Source organism: Oncorhynchus kisutch, unplaced genomic scaffold (genome assembly GCF_002021735.2).
Source record: "Oncorhynchus kisutch isolate 150728-3 unplaced genomic scaffold, Okis_V2 scaffold4076, whole genome shotgun sequence".
NCBI lineage: Eukaryota > Metazoa > Chordata > Actinopteri > Salmoniformes > Salmonidae > Oncorhynchus > Oncorhynchus kisutch.
Genome location: NW_022266021.1, coordinates 103,461 through 120,945, shown reverse-complemented (window position 1 = coordinate 120,945; position 17,485 = coordinate 103,461). Strand labels below are relative to the sequence as shown.

The following is a 17,485-nucleotide window of genomic DNA, read 5'->3' as shown; positions in this document are numbered from 1 at the left end:
GGGTTGGGATGGGCTGAGGGAAGCTGAGGGTTGGGATGGGCTGAGGGAAGCTGGTGGTTGGGATGGGCTGAGGGAAGCTGAGGGTTGGGATAGGATGGGCTGAGGGAAGCTGAGGGTTGGGATGGGCTGAGGGAAGCTGGGGGTTGGGATGGGCTGAGGGAAGCTGTGGGTTGGGATGGGCTGAGGGAAGCTGAGGGTTGGGATGGGCTGAGGGAAGCTGGGTGTTGGGATGGGCTGAGGGAAGCTGGGGGTTGGGATGGGCTGAGGGAAGCTGAGGGTTGGGATGGGATGGGCTGAGGGAAGCTGAGGGTTGGGATGGGATGGGCTGAGAGAAGCTGAGGGTTGGGATGGGCTGAGGGAAGCTGAGGGTTGGGATGGGATGGGCTGAGGGATGGTATGGGATGGGCTGAGGGAAGCTGAGGGTTGGGACGGGATGGGCTGAGGGATGGTATGGGATGAGGGAAGCTGAGGGTTGGGACGGGATGGGCTGAAGGAAGCTGAGGGTTGGGATGGGATGGGCTGAGAGAAGCTGAGGGTTGGGATGGGCTGAGGGAAGCTGAGGGTTGGGATGGGATGGGCTGAGGGAAGCTGAGGGTTGGGATGGGATGGGCTGAGGGAAGCTGAGGGTTGGGACGGGATGGGCTGAGGGAAGCTGAGGGTTGGAATGGGATGGGATGAGGGAAGCTGAGGGTTGGGATGGGCTAAGGAAAGCTGAGGGTTGGTATGGGATGGGCTGAGGGAAGCTGAGGGTTGGTATGGGATGGGCTGAGGGAAGCTGAGGGTTGTGATGGGATGGGCTGAGGGAAGCTGAGGGTTGGGATGGGATGGGCTGAGGGAAGCTGAGAGTTGGGATGGGCTGAGGGAAGCTGAGGGTTGGGACGGGCTGAGGGAAGCTGAGGGTTGGGACGGGATGGGCTGAAGGAAGCTGAGGGTTGGGATGGGCTGAGGGAAGCTGAGGGTTGGGATGGGCTGAGGGAAGCTGAGAGTTGGGATGGAATGGGCTGAGGGAAGCTGAGGGTTGGGATGGGCTGAGGGAAGCTGAGAGTTGGGATGGGCTGAAGGAAGCTGAGGGTTGGGACGGGGTGGGCTGAGGGAAGCTGAGGGTTGGTATGGGATGGACTGAGGGAAGCTGAGGGTTGGGATGGGATGGGCTGAAGGAAGCTGAGGGTTGGGATGGGCTGAGGGAAGCTGAGGGTTGGTATGGGATGGGCTGAGGGAAGCTGAGGGTTGGGATGGAATGGGCTGAGGGAAGCTGAGGGTTGGTATTGAATGGGCTGAGGGAAGATGAGGGTTGGGAAGGGCTGAGGGAAGCTGAGGGTTGGGATGGGCTGAGGGAAGCTGAGGTTTGGGATGGGCTGAGGGAAGCTGAGGTTTGGGATGAGATGGGCTGAGGGAAGCTGAGTGTTGGGATGGGATGGGCTGAGGGAAGCCGAGGGTTGGGATGGGATGGGCTGAGGGAAGCTGAGGGTTGGGACGGGATGGGCTGAGGGAAGCTGGGGGTTGGGATGGGCTGAGGGAAGCTGAGGGTTGGGATGGGCTGAAGGAAGCTGAGGGTTGGGACGGGATGGGCTGAGGGAAGCTGAGGGTTGGGACGGGATGGGCTGAGGGAAGCTGAGGGTTGGGAAGGGATGGGCTGAGCGAAGCTGAGGGTTGGGAAGGGATGGGCTGAGCGAAGCTGAGGGTTGGGACGGGATGGGCTGAGGGAAGCTGAGGTTTGGGATGAGATGGGCTGAGGGAAGCTGAGTGTTGGGATGGGATGGGCTGAGGGAGGCTGAGGGTTGGGATGGGATGGGCTGAGGGAAGCTGAGGGTTGGGACGGGACGGGATGTGCTGAGGGAAGCTGGGGGTTGGGATGGGCTGAGGGAAGCTGAGGGTTGGTATGGGAAGGGCTGAGGGAAGCTGAGGGTTGGGATGGGCTGAGGGAAGCTGAGGGTTGGGACGGGCTGAGGGAAGCTGAGGGTTGGGACGGGATGGGCTGAAGGAAGCTGAGGGTTGGGACGGGATGGGCTGAGGGAAGATGAGGGTTGGGATGGGCTGAGGGAAGCTGAGAGTTGGGATGGGATGGGCTGAGGGAAGCTGAGGGTTGGAATGGGCTGAGGGAAGCTGAGGGTTGGGATGGGCTGAGGGAAGCTGAGGGTTAGGATGGGATGGGCTGAGGGAAGCTGAGGGTTGGGACGGGAAGGGCTGAGGGAAGCTGAGAGTTGGGATGGGCTGAAGGAAGCTGAGGGTTGGGACGGCCTGAAGGAAGCTGAGGGTTGGGACGGGGTGGGCTGAGGGAAGCTGAGGGTTGGTATGGGATGGACTGAGGGAAGCTGAGGGTTGGGATGGGATGGGCTGAAGGAAGCTGAGGGTTGGGATGGGCTGAGGGAAGCTGAGGGTTGGTATGGGATGGGCTGAGGGAAGCTGAGGGTTGGTATGGAATGGGCTGAGGGAAGCTGAGGGTTGGTATGGAATGGGCTGAGGGAAGATGAGGGTTGGGAAGGGCTGAGGGAAGCTGAGGGTTGGGATGGGCTGAGGGAAGCTGAGGTTTGGGATGGGCTGAGGGAAGCTGAGGTTTGGGATGAGATGGGCTGAGGGAAGCTGAGTGTTGGGATGGGATGGGCTGAGGGAAGCCGAGGGTTGGGATGGGATGGGCTGAGGGAAGCTGAGGGTTGGGACGGGATGGGCTGAGGGAAGCTGGGGGTTGGGATGGGCTGAGGGAAGCTGAGGGTTGGGATGGGCTGAAGGAAGCTGAGGGTTGGGATGGGCTGAGGGAAGCTGAGGGTTGGGACGGGATGGGCTGAGGGAAGCTGAGGGTTGGGAAGGGATGGGCTGAGCGAAGCTGAGGGTTGGGAAGGGATGGGCTGAGCGAAGCTGAGGGTTGGGACGGGATGGGCTGAGGGAAGCTGAGGTTTGGGATGAGATGGGCTGAGGGAAGCTGAGTGTTGGGATGGGATGGGCTGAGGGAGGCTGAGGGTTGGGATGGGATGGGCTGAGGGAAGCTGAGGGTTGGGACGGGACGGGATGTGCTGAGGGAAGCTGGGGGTTGGGATGGGCTGAGGGAAGCTGAGGGTTGGTATGGGAAGGGCTGAGGGAAGCTGAGGGTTGTGATGGGCTGAAGGAAGCCGAGGGTTGGGACGGGATGGGCTGAGGGAAGCTGAGAGTTGGGACGGGATGGGCTGAGGGAAGCTGAGGGTTGGGACGGGATGGGCTGAGGGTTGGGACGGGACGGGCTGAGGGTTGGGATGGGATGGGCTGAGGGAAGCTGAGGGTTGGGATGGGCTGAAGGAAGCTGAGGGTTGGGACGGGATGGGCTGAGGGAAGCTGAGGGTTGGGACGGGATGGGATGAGGGAAGCTGAGGGGTGGGACGGGATGGGCTGAGGGTTGGGACGGGACAGGCTGAGGGTTGGGATGGGATGGGCTGAGGGAAGCTGAGGGTTGGGACGTGATGTGCTGAGGGAAGCTGAGGGTTGGGATGGGATGGGCTGAGGGAAGCTGAGGGTTGGTATGGGATGGGCTGAGGGAAGCTGAGGGTTGGTATGGGATGGGCTGAGGGAAGCTGAGAGTTGGGATGGGCTGAGGGAAGCTGAGGGTTGGGATGGGCTGAGGGAAGCTGGGGGTTGGGATGGGCTGAGGGAAGCTGAGTGTTGGGATGGGATGGGCTGAGGGTAGCTGAGGGTTGGGACGGGATGAGGGCAGCTGAGGGTTGGGATGGGATGAGGGAAGCTGAGTGTTGGGGTGGGAGGGGCTGAGGGTAGCTGGGGGTTGGGATGGGATGAGGGCAGCTGAGGGTTGGGATGGGCTGAGGGAAGCTGAGTGTTGGGATGGGATGGGCTGAGGGTAGCTGAGGGTTGGGATGGGATGGGCTGAGGGTAGCTGAGGGTTGGGATGGGATGGGCTGAGGGAAGCTGAGGGTTGGGATGGGATGGGCTGAGGGTAGCTGAGGGTTGGGTTGGGATGGGCTGAGGGAAGCTGAGTGTTGGGATGGGATGGGCTGAGGGTAGCTGAGGGTTGGGATGGGATGGGCTGAGGGCAGCTGAGGGTTGGGATGGGATGGGCTGAGGGTAGCTGAGGGTTGGGATGGGATGAGGGAAGCTGAGTGTTGGGATGGGATGGGCTGAGGGAAGCTGAGTGTTGGGTTGGGATGGGCTGAGGGTAGCTGAGGGTTGGGATGTGGAATTGGAGACAAGTGGGAGTGGAGTTGGGACGGGGAAGCTGAGTGTTGGGTTGGGATGGGCTGAGGGTAGCTGAGGGTTGGGATGTGGAATTGGAGACAAGTGGGAGTGGAGTTGGGACGGGGAAGCTGAGTGTTGGGTTGGGATGGGCTGAGGGAAGCTGAGGGTTGGGATGGGGAATTGGAGACAAGTGGGAGTGGAGTTGGGACGGGGAAGCTGAGTGTTGGGATGGGATGGGCTGAGGGAAGCTGAGTGTTGGGATGTGGAATTGGAGACAAGTGGGAGTGGAGTTGGGACGGGGAAGCTGAGTGTTGGGATGGGATGGGCTGAGGGTAGCTGAGGGTTGGGATGGGGAATTGGAGACAAGTGGGAGTGGAGTTGGGACGGGGATGGGATGGGCTGAGGGAAGCTGAGTGTTGGGATGTGGAATTGGAGACAAGTGGGAGTGGAGTTGGGACGGGGAAGCTGAGGGTTGGGATGGGGAACTGGAGACAAGTGGGAGTGGAGTTGGGACGGGGATGGGATGGGCTGAGGGTAGCTGAGGGTTGGGATGTGGAATTGGAGACAAGTGGGAGTGGAGTTGGGACGGGGATGGGATGGGCTGAGGGAAGCTGAGGGTTGGGATGGGGAATTGGAGACAAGTGGGAGTGGAGTTGGGACGGGGAAGCTGAGTGTTGGGATGGGATGGGCTGAGGGAAGCTGAGTGTTGGGATGTGGAATTGGAGACAAGTGGGAGTGGAGTTGGGACGGGGAAGCTGAGTGTTGGGATGGGATGGGCTGAGGGTAGCTGAGGGTTGGGATGGGGAATTGGAGACAAGTGGGAGTGGAGTTGGGACGGGGATGGGATGGGCTGAGGGAAGCTGAGTGTTGGGATGTGGAATTGGAGACAAGTGGGAGTGGAGTTGGGACGGGGAAGCTGAGGGTTGGGATGGGGAACTGGAGACAAGTGGGAGTGGAGTTGGGACGGGGATGGGATGGGCTGAGGGTAGCTGAGGGTTGGGATGTGGAATTGGAGACAAGTGGGAGTGGAGTTGGGACGGGGTAGCTGAGGGTTGGGATGGGGAATTGGAGACCAGTGGGAGTGGAGTTGGGACGGGGAAGCTGAGGGTAGCTGGGGGTTGGGATGGGATGGGCTGAGGGTAGCTGAGGTTTGGGATGGGATGGGCTGAGGGTAGCTGAGTGTTGGGATGGGATGGGCTGAGGGTAGCTGAGGGTTGGGATGGGATGAGGGTAGCTGAGGGTTGGGATGGGATGAGGGAAGCTGAGGGTTGGGATGGGGAATTGGAGACAAGTGGGAGTGGAGTTGCTGTGTGAGAGATAGAATGATGGTCAAAGATAAAAGTAAAAAAATATATATTTTTAAAAGTCTAAATAAATCATAATAAAAAGTACATTTGAATGACACTAAGTGGCAGTGTTTTTACAACTAATGCCGGTTTGCCTGAGGCTGATGCCGTGCAGGTGTTTGTACACTTACACACACTCTCATTCAAATAAACACATATAAGAACACACACATACAGGTAATAGTGCCAGACATGAACACAAACATATACAGTTGGCCTTGCTGTTATGATTGCAGTTGTCCTTCATGTCCTTTGTTTTCAATTCATTATTTAACAAATGTAAATGCTGTTTTCTTCTGTGTTCCTTTTCTGTCTTTAGTTCATTAGTTGTTGGTGCATTGGGGGGTTCTTGGGGGAATGGAATTCATTGTATTGTATTGTTCCTCCTGGGGGGGACTGTGGGAGGGTCTCGAAGTGTGGTGGCTGTGGGAGGGTCTCGAAGGGTGGGGGCTGTGGGAGGGTCTCGAAGGGTGGGGGCTGTGGGAGGGTCTCGAAGGGTGGGGGCTGTGGGAGAGTCTCGAAGGGTGGGGGCTGTGGGAGGGTCTCGAAGGGGGGGGGCTGTGGGAGGGTCTCGAAGAGGGGGGGCTGTGGGAGGGTCTCGAAGGGTGGGGGCTGTGGGAGAGTCTCGAAGGGTGGGGGCTGTGGGAGGGTCTCGAAGGGTGGGGGATGTGGGAGGGTCTCGAAGGGAGGGGGCTGTGGGAGGGTCTCTAAGGGGGGGGACTGTGGGACGGTCTTGAAGGGTGGGGGCTGTGGGAGGGTCTCGAAGGGTGGGGGCTGTGGGAGGGTATCAAAGGGTGGGGGCTGTGGGAGGGTCTCGAAGGGTGGGGGCTGTGGGAGGGTCTCGAAGGGTGGGGGCTGTATCAGGGTCTGGATGACAGTGGGGGCTGTTGGCTGGTATCAGGGTCTGGATGACAGTAGGGGCTGTGGGCTGGTATCAGGGTGTGGATGACAGTGGAGGCTGTGGGCTGGTATCAGGGTCTGGATGACAGTAGGGGCTGTGGGCTGGTATCAGGGTCTGGATGACAGTAGGGGCTGTGGGCTGGTATCAGGGTGTGGATGACAGTGGAGGCTGTGGGCTGGTATCAGGGTGTGGATGACAGTGGAGGCTGTGGGCTTGTATCAGGGTCTGAATGACAGTAGGGGCTGTGGGCTGGTATCAGGGTGTGGATGACAGTAGGGGCTGTGGGCTGGTATCAGGGTCTGGATGACAGTGGAGGCTGTGGGCTGGTATCAGGGTCTGGATGACAGTGGGGGCTGGTATCAGGGTGTGGATGACAGTGGAGGCTGTGGGCTGGTATCAGGCTCTGGATGACAGTGGGGGCTGTGGGCTGGTATCAGGGTCTGCATGACAGTGGGGGCTGTTGGCTGGTATCAGGGTCTGGATGACAGTAGGGGCTGTGGGCTGGTATCAGGGTCTGGATGACAGTAGGGGCTGTGGGCTGGTATCAGGGTGTGGATGACAGTGGAGGCTGTGGGCTGGTATCAGGGTGTGGGAGGGTCTCGAAGGGTGGGGGATGTGGGAGGGTCTCGAAGGGTGGGGGATGTGGGAGGGTCTCGAAGGGTGGGGGCTGTGGGAGGGTCTCGAAGGGTGGGGGCTGTGGGAGGGTCTCGAAGGGTGGGGGATGTGGGAGGGTCTCGAAGGGTGGGGGATGTGGGAGGGTCTCGAAGGGTGGGGGCTGTGGGAGGGTCTCGAAGGGTGGGGGCTGTATCAGGGTCTGGATGACAGTGGGGGCTGTTGGCTGGTATCAGGGTCTGGATGACAGTAGGGGCTGTGGGCTGGTATCAGGGTGTGGATGACAGTGGAGGCTGTGGGCTGGTATCAGGGTCTGGATGACAGTAGGGGCTGTGGGCTGGTATCAGGGTCTGGATGACAGTAGGGGCTGTGGGCTGGTATCAGGGTGTGGATGACAGTGGAGGCTGTGGGCTGGTATCAGGGTGTGGATGACAGTGGAGGCTGTGGGCTGGTATCAGGGTCTGAATGACAGTAGGGGCTGTGGGCTGGTATCAGGGTGTGGATGACAGTGGAGGCTGTGGGCTGGTATCAGGGTCTGGATGACAGTGGAGGCTGTGGGCTGGTATCAGGGTCTGGATGACAGTGGGGGCTGGTATCAGGGTGTGGATGACAGTGGAGGCTGTGGGCTGGTATCAGGCTCTGGATGACAGTGGGGGCTGTGGGCTGGTATCAGGGTCTGCATGACAGTGGGGGCTGTTGGCTGGTATCAGGGTCTGGATGACAGTAGGGGCTGTGGGCTGGTATCAGGGTCTGGATGACAGTAGGGGCTGTGGGCTGGTATCAGGGTCTGGATGACAGTAGGGGCTGTGGGCTGGTATCAGGGTCTGGATGACAGTGGGGGTTGGTATCAGGGTGTGGATGACAGTAGAGGCTGTGGGCTGGTATCAGGCTATGGATGACAGTGGGGGCTGTGGGCTGGTATCAGGGTCTGGATGACAGTGGAGGTTGTGGGCTGGTATCAAGGTATAGATGACAGTGGAGGCTGTGGGCTGGTATCAGGCTCTGGATGACAGTGGGGGCTGTGGGCTGGTATCAGGCCCTGGATGACAGTGGAGGCTGTGGGCTGGTATCAGACTCTGGATGACAGTGGGGGCTGTGGGCTGGTATCAGGGTCTGGATGACAGTGGGGGCTGTTGGCTGGTATCAGGGTCTGGATGACAGTAGGGGCTGTGGGCTGGTATCAGGGTCTGGATGACAGTAGGGGCTGTGGGCTGGTATCAGGGTGTTGGATGACAGTAGGGGCTGTGGGCTGGTATCAGGGTCTGGATGACAGTGGAGGCTGTGGGCTGGTATCAGGGTCTGGATGACAGTAGGGGCTGTGGGCTGGTATCAGGGTGTGGATGACAGTAGGGGCTGTGGGCTGGTATCAGGGTCTGGATGACAGTAAGGGCTGTGGGCTGGTATCAGGGTCTGGATGACAGTGGGGGCTGTGGGCTGGTATCAGGGTGTTGGATGACAGTAGGGGCTGTGGGCTGGTATCAGGGTCTGGATGACAGTGGAGGCTGTGGGCTGGTATCAGGGTCTGGATGACAGTGGAGGTTGTGGGCTGGTATCAGGGTATAGATGACAGTGGAGGCTGTGGGCTGGTATCAGGCTCTGGATGACAGTGGAGGCTGTGGGCTGGTATCAGACTCTGGATGACAGTGGGGGCTGTGGGCTGGTATCAGGCTCTGGATGACAGTGGAGGCTGTGGGCTGGTATAAGACTCTGGATGACAGTGGGGGCTGTGGGCTGGTATCAGGGTCTGGATGACAGTAGGGGCTGTGGGCTGGTAAAAGGTCTGGATGACAGTAGGGGCTGTGGGCTGGTATCAGGGTCTGGATGACAGTAGGGGCTGTGGGCTGGTATCAGGGTCTGGATGACAGTAGGGGCTGTGGGCTGGTATCAGGGTCTGGATGACAGTGGGGGCTGTGGGCTGGTATCAGGGTGTTGGATGACAGTAGGGGCTGTGGGCTGGTATCAGGGTCTGGATGACAGTGGAGGCTGTGGGCTGGTATCAGGGTCTGGATGACAGTAGGGGCTGTGGGCTGGTATCGGGGTCTGGATGACAGTGGAGGCTGTGGGCTGGTATCAGGGTCTGGATGACAGTGGGGGCTGGTATCAGGGTCTGGATGACAGTGGGGGCTGTGGGCTGGTATCAGGGTCTGGATGACAGTAGGGGCTGTGGGCTAGTATCAGGGTCTGGATGACAGTGGGGCTGTGGGCAGGTATCAGGGTGTGGATGACAGTGGAGGCTGTGGGCTGGTATCAGGCTCTGGATGACAGTGGGGGCTGTGGGCTGGTATCAGGCTCTGGATGACAGTGGAGGCTGTGGGCTGGTATCAGGCTCTGGATGACAGTGGGGGCTGTGGGCTGGTATCAGGGTCTGGATGACAGTGGAGGTTGTGGGCTGGTATCAAGGTATAGATGACAGTGGAGGCTGTGGGCTGGTATCAGGCTCTGGATGACAGTGGGGGCTGTGGGCTGGTATCAGGCCCTGGATGACAGTGGAGGCTGTGGGCTGGTATCAGACTCTGGATGACAGTGGGGGCTGTGGGCTGGTATCAGGGTCTGGATGACAGTGGGGGCTGTTGGCTGGTATCAGGGTCTGGATGACAGTAGGGGCTGTGGGCTGGTATCAGGGTCTGGATGACAGTAGGGGCTGTGGGCTGGTATCAGGGTGTTGGATGACAGTAGGGGCTGTGGGCTGGTATCAGGGTCTGGATGACAGTGGAGGCTGTGGGCTGGTATCAGGGTCTGGATGACAGTAGGGGCTGTGGGCTGGTATCAGGGTGTGGATGACAGTAGGGGCTGTGGGCTGGTATCAGGGTCTGGATGACAGTAAGGGCTGTGGGCTGGTATCAGGGTCTGGATGACAGTGGGGGCTGTGGGCTGGTATCAGGGTGTTGGATGACAGTAGGGGCTGTGGGCTGGTATCAGGGTCTGGATGACAGTGGAGGCTGTGGGCTGGTATCAGGGTCTGGATGACAGTGGAGGTTGTGGGCTGGTATCAGGGTATAGATGACAGTGGAGGCTGTGGGCTGGTATCAGGCTCTGGATGACAGTGGAGGCTGTGGGCTGGTATCAGACTCTGGATGACAGTGGGGGCTGTGGGCTGGTATCAGGCTCTGGATGACAGTGGAGGCTGTGGGCTGGTATCAGACTCTGGATGACAGTGGGGGCTGTGGGCTGGTATCAGGGTCTGGATGACAGTAGGGGCTGTGGGCTGGTAAAAGGTCTGGATGACAGTAGGGGCTGTGGGCTGGTATCAGGGTCTGGATGACAGTAGGGGCTGTGGGCTGGTATCAGGGTCTGGATGACAGTAGGGGCTGTGGGCTGGTATCAGGGTCTGGATGACAGTGGGGGCTGTGGGCTGGTATCAGGGTGTTGGATGACAGTAGGGGCTGTGGGCTGGTATCAGGGTCTGGATGACAGTGGAGGCTGTGGGCTGGTATCAGGGTCTGGATGACAGTAGGGGCTGTGGGCTGGTATCGGGGTCTGGATGACAGTGGAGGCTGTGGGCTGGTATCAGGGTCTGGATGACAGTGGGGGCTGGTATCAGGGTCTGGATGACAGTGGGGGCTGTGGGCTGGTATCAGGGTCTGGATGACAGTAGGGGCTGTGGGCTAGTATCAGGGTCTGGATGACAGTGGGGCTGTGGGCAGGTATCAGGGTGTGGATGACAGTGGAGGCTGTGGGCTGGTATCAGGCTCTGGATGACAGTGGGGGCTGTGGGCTGGTATCAGGCTCTGGATGACAGTGGAGGCTGTGGGCTGGTATCAGGCTCTGGATGACAGTGGGGGCTGTGGGCTGGTATCAGGCCCTGGATGACAGTGGAGGCTGTGGGCTGGTATCAGACTCTGGATGACAGTGGGGGCTGTGGGCTGGTATCAGGGTCTGGATGACAGTAGGGGCTGTGGGCTGGTATCAGGGTCTGGATGACAGTGGGGGCTGGTATCAGGGTGTGGATGACAGTGGAGGCTGTGGGCTGGTATCAGGCTATGGATGACAGTGGGGGCTGTGGGCTGGTATCAGGGTCTGGATGACAGTGGAGGTTGTGGGCTGGTATCAGGGTATAGATGACAGTGGAGGCTGTGGGCTGGTATCAGGCTCTGGATGACAGTGGGGGCTGTGGGCTGGTATCAGGCTCTGGATGACAGTGGAGGCTGTGGGCTGGTATCAGGGTCTGGATGACAGTGGAGGCTGTGGGCTGGTATCAGGGTCTGGATGACAGTAGGGGCTGTGGGCTGGTATCAGGGTCTGGATGACAGTAGGGGCTGTGGGCTGGTATCAGGGTCTGGATGACAGTGGAGGCTGTGGGCTGGTATCAGGGTCTGGATGACAGTGGAGGTTGTGGGCTGGTATCAGGGTATAGATGACAGTGGAGGCTGTGGGCTGGTATCAGGCTCTGGATGACAGTGGAGGCTGTGGGCTGGTATCAGGCTCTGGATGACAGTGGAGGCTGTGGGCTGGTATCAGACTCTGGATGACAGTGGGGGCTGTGGGCTGGTATCAGGGTCTGGATGACAGGGGGGGCTGTTGGCTGGTATCAGGGTCTGGATGACAGTAGGGGCTGTGGGCTGGTATCAGGGTCTGGATGACAGTAGGGGCTGTGGGCTGGTATCAGGGTCTGGATGACAGTAGGGGCTGTGGGCTGGTATCAGGCTCTGGATGACAGTGGGGGCTGTGGGCTGGTATCAGGGTCTGGATGACAGTGGGGGCTGTGGGCTGGTATCAGGGTGTTGGATGACAGTAGGGGCTGTGGGCTGGTATCAGGGTCTGGATGACAGTGGAGGCTGTGGGCTGGTATCAGGGTCTGGATGACAGTAGGGGCTGTGGGCTGGTATCAGGGTGTGGATGACAGTAGGGGCTGTGGGCTGGTATCAGGGTCTGGATGACAGTAGGGGCTGTGGGCTGGTATCAGGGTCTGGATGACAGTGGAGGCTGTGGGCTGGTATCAGGGTCTGGATGACAGTAGGGGCTGTGGGCTGGTATCAGGGTCTGGATGACAGTGGAGGCTGTGGGCTGGTATCAGGGTCTGGATGACAGTGGGGGCTGTGGGCTGGTATCAGGCTCTGGATGACAGTGGAGGCTGTGGGCTGGTATCAGGGTCTGGATGACAGTAGGGGCTGTGGGCTGGTATCAGGGTCTGGATGACAGTGGGGCTGTGGGCAGGTATCAGGGTGTGGATGACAGTGGAGGCTGTGGGCTGGTATCAGGCTCTGGATGACAGTGGGTGCTGTGGGCTGGTATCAGGCTCTGGATGACAGTGGAGGCTGTGGGCTGGTATCAGGCTCTGGATGACAGTGGGGGCTGTGGGCTGGTATCAGGGTCTGCATGACAGTGGGGGCTGTTGGCTGGTATCAGGGTCTGGATGACAGTAGGGGCTGTGGGCTGGTATAAGGGTCTGGATGACAGTGGGGGCTGGTATCAGGGTCTGGATGACAGTAGGGGATGTGGGCTGGTATCAGGCTGAGGGTTGAATAAGATGGAGGCTGGTATCAGGCTGAGGGTTGAATACGATGGAGGCTGTGGGCTGGTATCAGGCTGAGGGTTGTATAAGATGGAGTCTGGTATCAGGCTGAGAGTTGAATAAGATGGAGGCTGTGGGCTGGTATCAGGATGAGAGTTGAATAAGATGGAGGATGTGGGCTGGTATCAGACTGAGGGTTGAATAAGATGGAGGCTGTGGGCTGGTATCAGGCTGAGGGTTGAATAAGATGGAGGCTGTGGGCTGGTATCAGGCTGAGGGTTGAATAAGATGGAGGCTGGTATCAGACTGAGGGTTGAATAAGATGGAGGCTGTGGGCTGGTATCAGGATGAGAGTTGAATAAGATGGAGGCTGGTATCAGACTGAGGGTTGAATAAGATGGAGGCTGTGGGCTGGTATCAGGCTGAGGGTTGAATAAGATGGAGGCTGTGGGCTGGTATCAGGCTGAGGGTTGTATAAGATGGAGGCTGTGGGCTGGTATCAGGCTGAGGGTTGAATAAGATGGAGGCTGTGGGCTGGTATCAGGCTGAGGGTTGAATAAGATGGAGGCTGTGGGCTGGTATCAGGGTCTGGATGACAGTGGGGGCTGGTATCAGGGTCTGGATGACAGTGGAGGCTGTGGGCTGGTATCAGGGTCTGGATGACAGTAGGGGCTGTGGGCTGGTATCAGGGTCTGGATGACAGTGGGGCTGTGGGCAGGTATCAGGGTGTGGATGACAGTGGAGGCTGTGGGCTGGTATCAGGCTCTGGATGACAGTGGGGGCTGTGGGCTGGTATCAGGGTCTGCATGACAGTGGGGGCTGTGGGCTGGTATCAGGGTCTGGATGACAGTAGGGGCTGTGGGCTGGTATAAGGGTCTGGATGACAGTGGGGGCTGGTATCAGGGTCTGGATGACAGTGGGGCTGTGGGCAGGTATCAGGGTGTGGATGACAGTGGAGGCTGTGGGCTGGTATCAGGCTCTGGATGACAGTGGGGGCTGTGGGCTGGTATCAGGGTCTGCATGACAGTGGGGGCTGTTGGCTGGTATCAGGGTCTGGATGACAGTAGGGGCTGTGGGCTGGTATAAGGGTCTGGATGACAGTGGGGGCTGGTATCAGGGTCTGGATGACAGTAGGGGCTGTGGGCTGGTATCAGGCTGAGGGTTGAATAAGATGGAGGCTGGTATCAGGCTGAGGGTTGAATACGATGGAGGCTGTGGGCTGGTATCAGGCTGAGGGTTGTATAAGATTGAGGCTGTGGGCTGGTATCAGGCTGAGGGTTGAATAAGATGGAGGCTGTGGGCTGGTATCAGGCTGAGGGTTGAATAAGATGGAGGCTGTGGGCTGGTATCAGGCTGAGGGTTGAATACGATGGAGGCTGTGGGCTGGTATCAGGCTGAGGGTTGTATAAGATGGAGTCTGGTATCAGGCTGAGAGTTGAATAAGATGGAGGCTGTGGGCTGGTATCAGGATGAGAGTTAATTAAGATGGAGGCTGTGGGCTGGTATCAGACTGAGGGTTGAATAAGATGGAGGCTGTGGGCTGGTATCAGGCTGAGGGTTGAATAAGATGGAGGCTGTGGGCTGGTATCAGACTGAGGGTTGAATAAGATGGAGGCTGTGGGCTGGTATCAGGCTGAGGGTTGTATAAGATTGAGGCTGTGGGCTGGTATCAGGCTGAGGGTTGAATAAGATGGAGGCTGTGGGCTGGTATCAGGCTGAGGGTTGAATAAGATGGAGGCTGTGGGCTGGTATCAGGATGAGAGTTGAATAAGATGGAGGCTGTGGGCTGGTATCAGGCTGAGGGTTGAATAAGATGGAGGCTGGTATCAGGCTGAGGGTTGTATAAGATGGAGGCTGGTATCAGGCTGAGGGTTGAATAAGATGGAGGCTGTGGGCTGGTATCAGACTGAGGGTTGAGTAAGATGGAGGCTGTGGGCTGGTATCAGGCTGAGGGTTGAATAAGATGGAGGCTGGTATCAGGCTGAGGGTTGAATAAGATGGAGGCTGTGGGCTGGTATCAGGATGAGGGTTGAATAAGATCGGGGATCGCAAGGATAAATTGAGTTACATAAAGAGACAACACACTGATTGTACAAAATCCATGAGTAAGGAATTTGTGATTCCATTTGTCCGATGGGAGTTTAAAGTAACCTAGGGTTACACAATGCAAAGTTATGTGTTACTGACTTCAAATGTCAAGCGATCAAAGCTATGTGCATGTACTGTATATTGAATTAATGTGAGATAGAGATGTCATGACTTTACAGTATATGGAATGGTATTGCCTATGAAGCTATGTGCATGAGTTTGACTCAAATTGATCTGAATGAGTTCAGCACACAGTAGTCAGAGCACTGGACTACAGGCTATCAGTAGCAGGGGTTATTAGGGGAGTGGAGCTAAGGACTACAGACTACCAGTAGTAGGGGTTATTAGGGGAGTGGAGATAAGGACTACAGACTACCAGTAGTAGGGGTTATTAGGGGAGTGGAGCTAAGGACTACAGACTACTAATATTAGGGGTTATTAGGGGAGTGGAGATAAGGACTACAGACTACCAGTAGTAGGGGTTATTAGGGGAGTGGAGCTAAGGACTACAGACTACTAATAGTAGGGGTTATTAGGGTAGTGGAGATAAGGACTACAGACTACCAGTAGTAGGGGTTATTAGGGGAGTGGAGATAAGGACTACAGACTACTAGTAGTAGGGGTTATTAGGAGAGTGGAGTTTAGGACTACGGACTACCAGTAGTAGGGGTTATTAGGAGAGTGGAGTTTAGGACTACAGACTACCAGTAGTAGGGGTAATTAGGGGAGTGGAGATAAGGCAGACAGACTACTAGTAGTAGGGGTTATTAGGGGAGTGGAGATAAGGACTACAGACTACTAGTAGTATGGGTTATTGGGGGAGTGGAGATAAGGACTACAGAGTACTAGTAGTAGGGGTTATTAGGGGAGTGGAGATAAGGACTACAGACTACTAGTAGTAGGGGTTATTGGGGGAGTGGAGATAAGGACTACAGACTACCAGTAGTACGGGTTATTAGGAGAGTGGAGTTTAGGACTAGACTACCAGTAGTAGGGGTTATTAGGGGAGTGGAGCTAAGGACTACAGACTACTAATAGTAGGGGTTATTAGGTGAGTGGAGATAAGGACTACAGACTACTAGTAGTAGGGGTTATTAGGGGAGTGGAGATAAGGACTACAGACTACTAGTAGTAGGGATTATTAGGGGAGTGGAGATAAGGACTACAGACTACTACTAGTAGGGGTTATTAGGGGAGTGGAGATAAGGACTACAGACTACTAGTAGTAGGGGTTATTGGGGGAGTGGAGATAAGGACTACAGACTACTAATAGTAGGGGTTATTAGGGGAGTGGAGATAAGGACTACAGACTACTAGTAGTAGGGGTTATTAGGGGAGTGGAGATAAGGACTACAGACTACCAGTAGTAGGGGTTATTAGGGGAGTGGAGATAAGGACTACAGACTACTAGTAGTAGGGGTTATTAGGGGAGTGGAGATAAGGACTACAGACTACCAGTAGTAGGGGTTATTAGGGGAGTGGAGATAAGGACTACAGACTACCAGTAGTAGGGGTTATTAGGGGAGTGGAGATAAGGACTACAGACTACTAATAGTAGGGGTTATTAGGGGAGTGGAGCAGATGAAGTGTTCTGGTGTTCTACAACAGCAGATGAAGTGTTCTAGTGTTCTACAATAGCAGGGGAAGTGTTCTGGTGTTCTACAACAGCAGATGAAGTGTTCTAGTGTTCTACAACAGCAGGGGAAGTGTTCTAGTGTTCTACAACAGCAGATGAAGTGTTCTAGTGTTCTACAACAGCAGGGGAAGTGTTCTAGTGTTCTACAATAGCAGGGGAAGTGTTCTGGTGTTCTACAACAGCAGGGGAAGTGTTCTAGTGTTCTACAATAGCAGATGAAGTGTTCTGGTGTTCTACAATAGCAGGTGAAGTGTTCTAGCGTTCTACAATAGCAGGGGAAGTGTTCTAGTGTTCTACAACAGCAGGGGAAGTGTTCTGCTGTTCTACAACAGCAGGGGAAGTGTTCTAGTGTTCTACAATAGCAGATGAAGTGTTCTGGTGTTCTACAATAGCAGGTGAAGTGTTCTAGTGTTCTACAACAGCAGATGAAGTGTTCTAGTGTTCTACAATAGCAGGGGAAGTGTTCTAGTGTTCTACAACAGCAGGGGAAGTGTTCTGGTGTTCTACAACAGCAGGGGAAGTGTTCTAGTGTTCTACAATAGCAGGGGAAGTGTTCTAGTGTTCTACAATAGCAGGGGAAGTGTTCTAGTGTTCTACAACAGCAGGGGAAGTGTTCTAGTGTTCTACAATAGCAGGGGAAGTGTTCTAGTGTTCTACAATAGCAGGGGAAGTGTTCTAGTGTTCTACAATAGCAGGGGAAGTGTTCTAGTGTTCTACAATAGCAGGGGAAGTGTTCTAGTGTTCTACAATAGCAGGGAAGTGTTCTAGTGTTCTACAATAGCAGGGGAAGTGTTCTAGTGTTCTACAATAGCAGGGGAAGTGTTCTAGTGTTCTACAATAGCAGGGGAAGTGTTCTAGTGTTCTACAATAGCAGGGGAAGTGTTCTAGTGTTCTACAATAGCAGGGAAGTGTTCTAGTGTTCTACAATAGCAGGGGAAGTGTTCTAGTGTTCTACAACAGCAGGGGAAGTGTTCTAGTGTTCTACAATAGCAGGGGAAGTGTTCTAGTGTTCTACAATAGCAGGGGAAGTGTTCTAGTGTTCTACAATAGCAGGGGAAGTGTTCTAGTGTTCTACAATAGCAGGGGAAGTGTTCTAGTGTTCTACAATAGCAGGGGAAGTGTTCTAGTGTTCTACAATAGCAGGGAAAGTGTTCTAGTGTTCTACAATAGCAGGGGAAGTGTTCTAGTGTTCTACAATAGCAGGGGAAGTGTTCTAGTGTTCTACAATAGCAGGGGAAGTGTTCTAGTGTTCTACAATAGCAGGGAAAGTGTTCTAGTGTTCTACAATAGCAGGG

General features: G+C 56.4%; 1 protein-coding gene across 1 annotated transcript in view; it reads right to left on the bottom strand.

The window, feature by feature from the left end:
• Window positions 1-17,485, bottom strand: part of LOC109885648 (epidermal growth factor receptor kinase substrate 8) — a 174,739-nt gene that overhangs the window by 65,110 nt on the left and 92,144 nt on the right.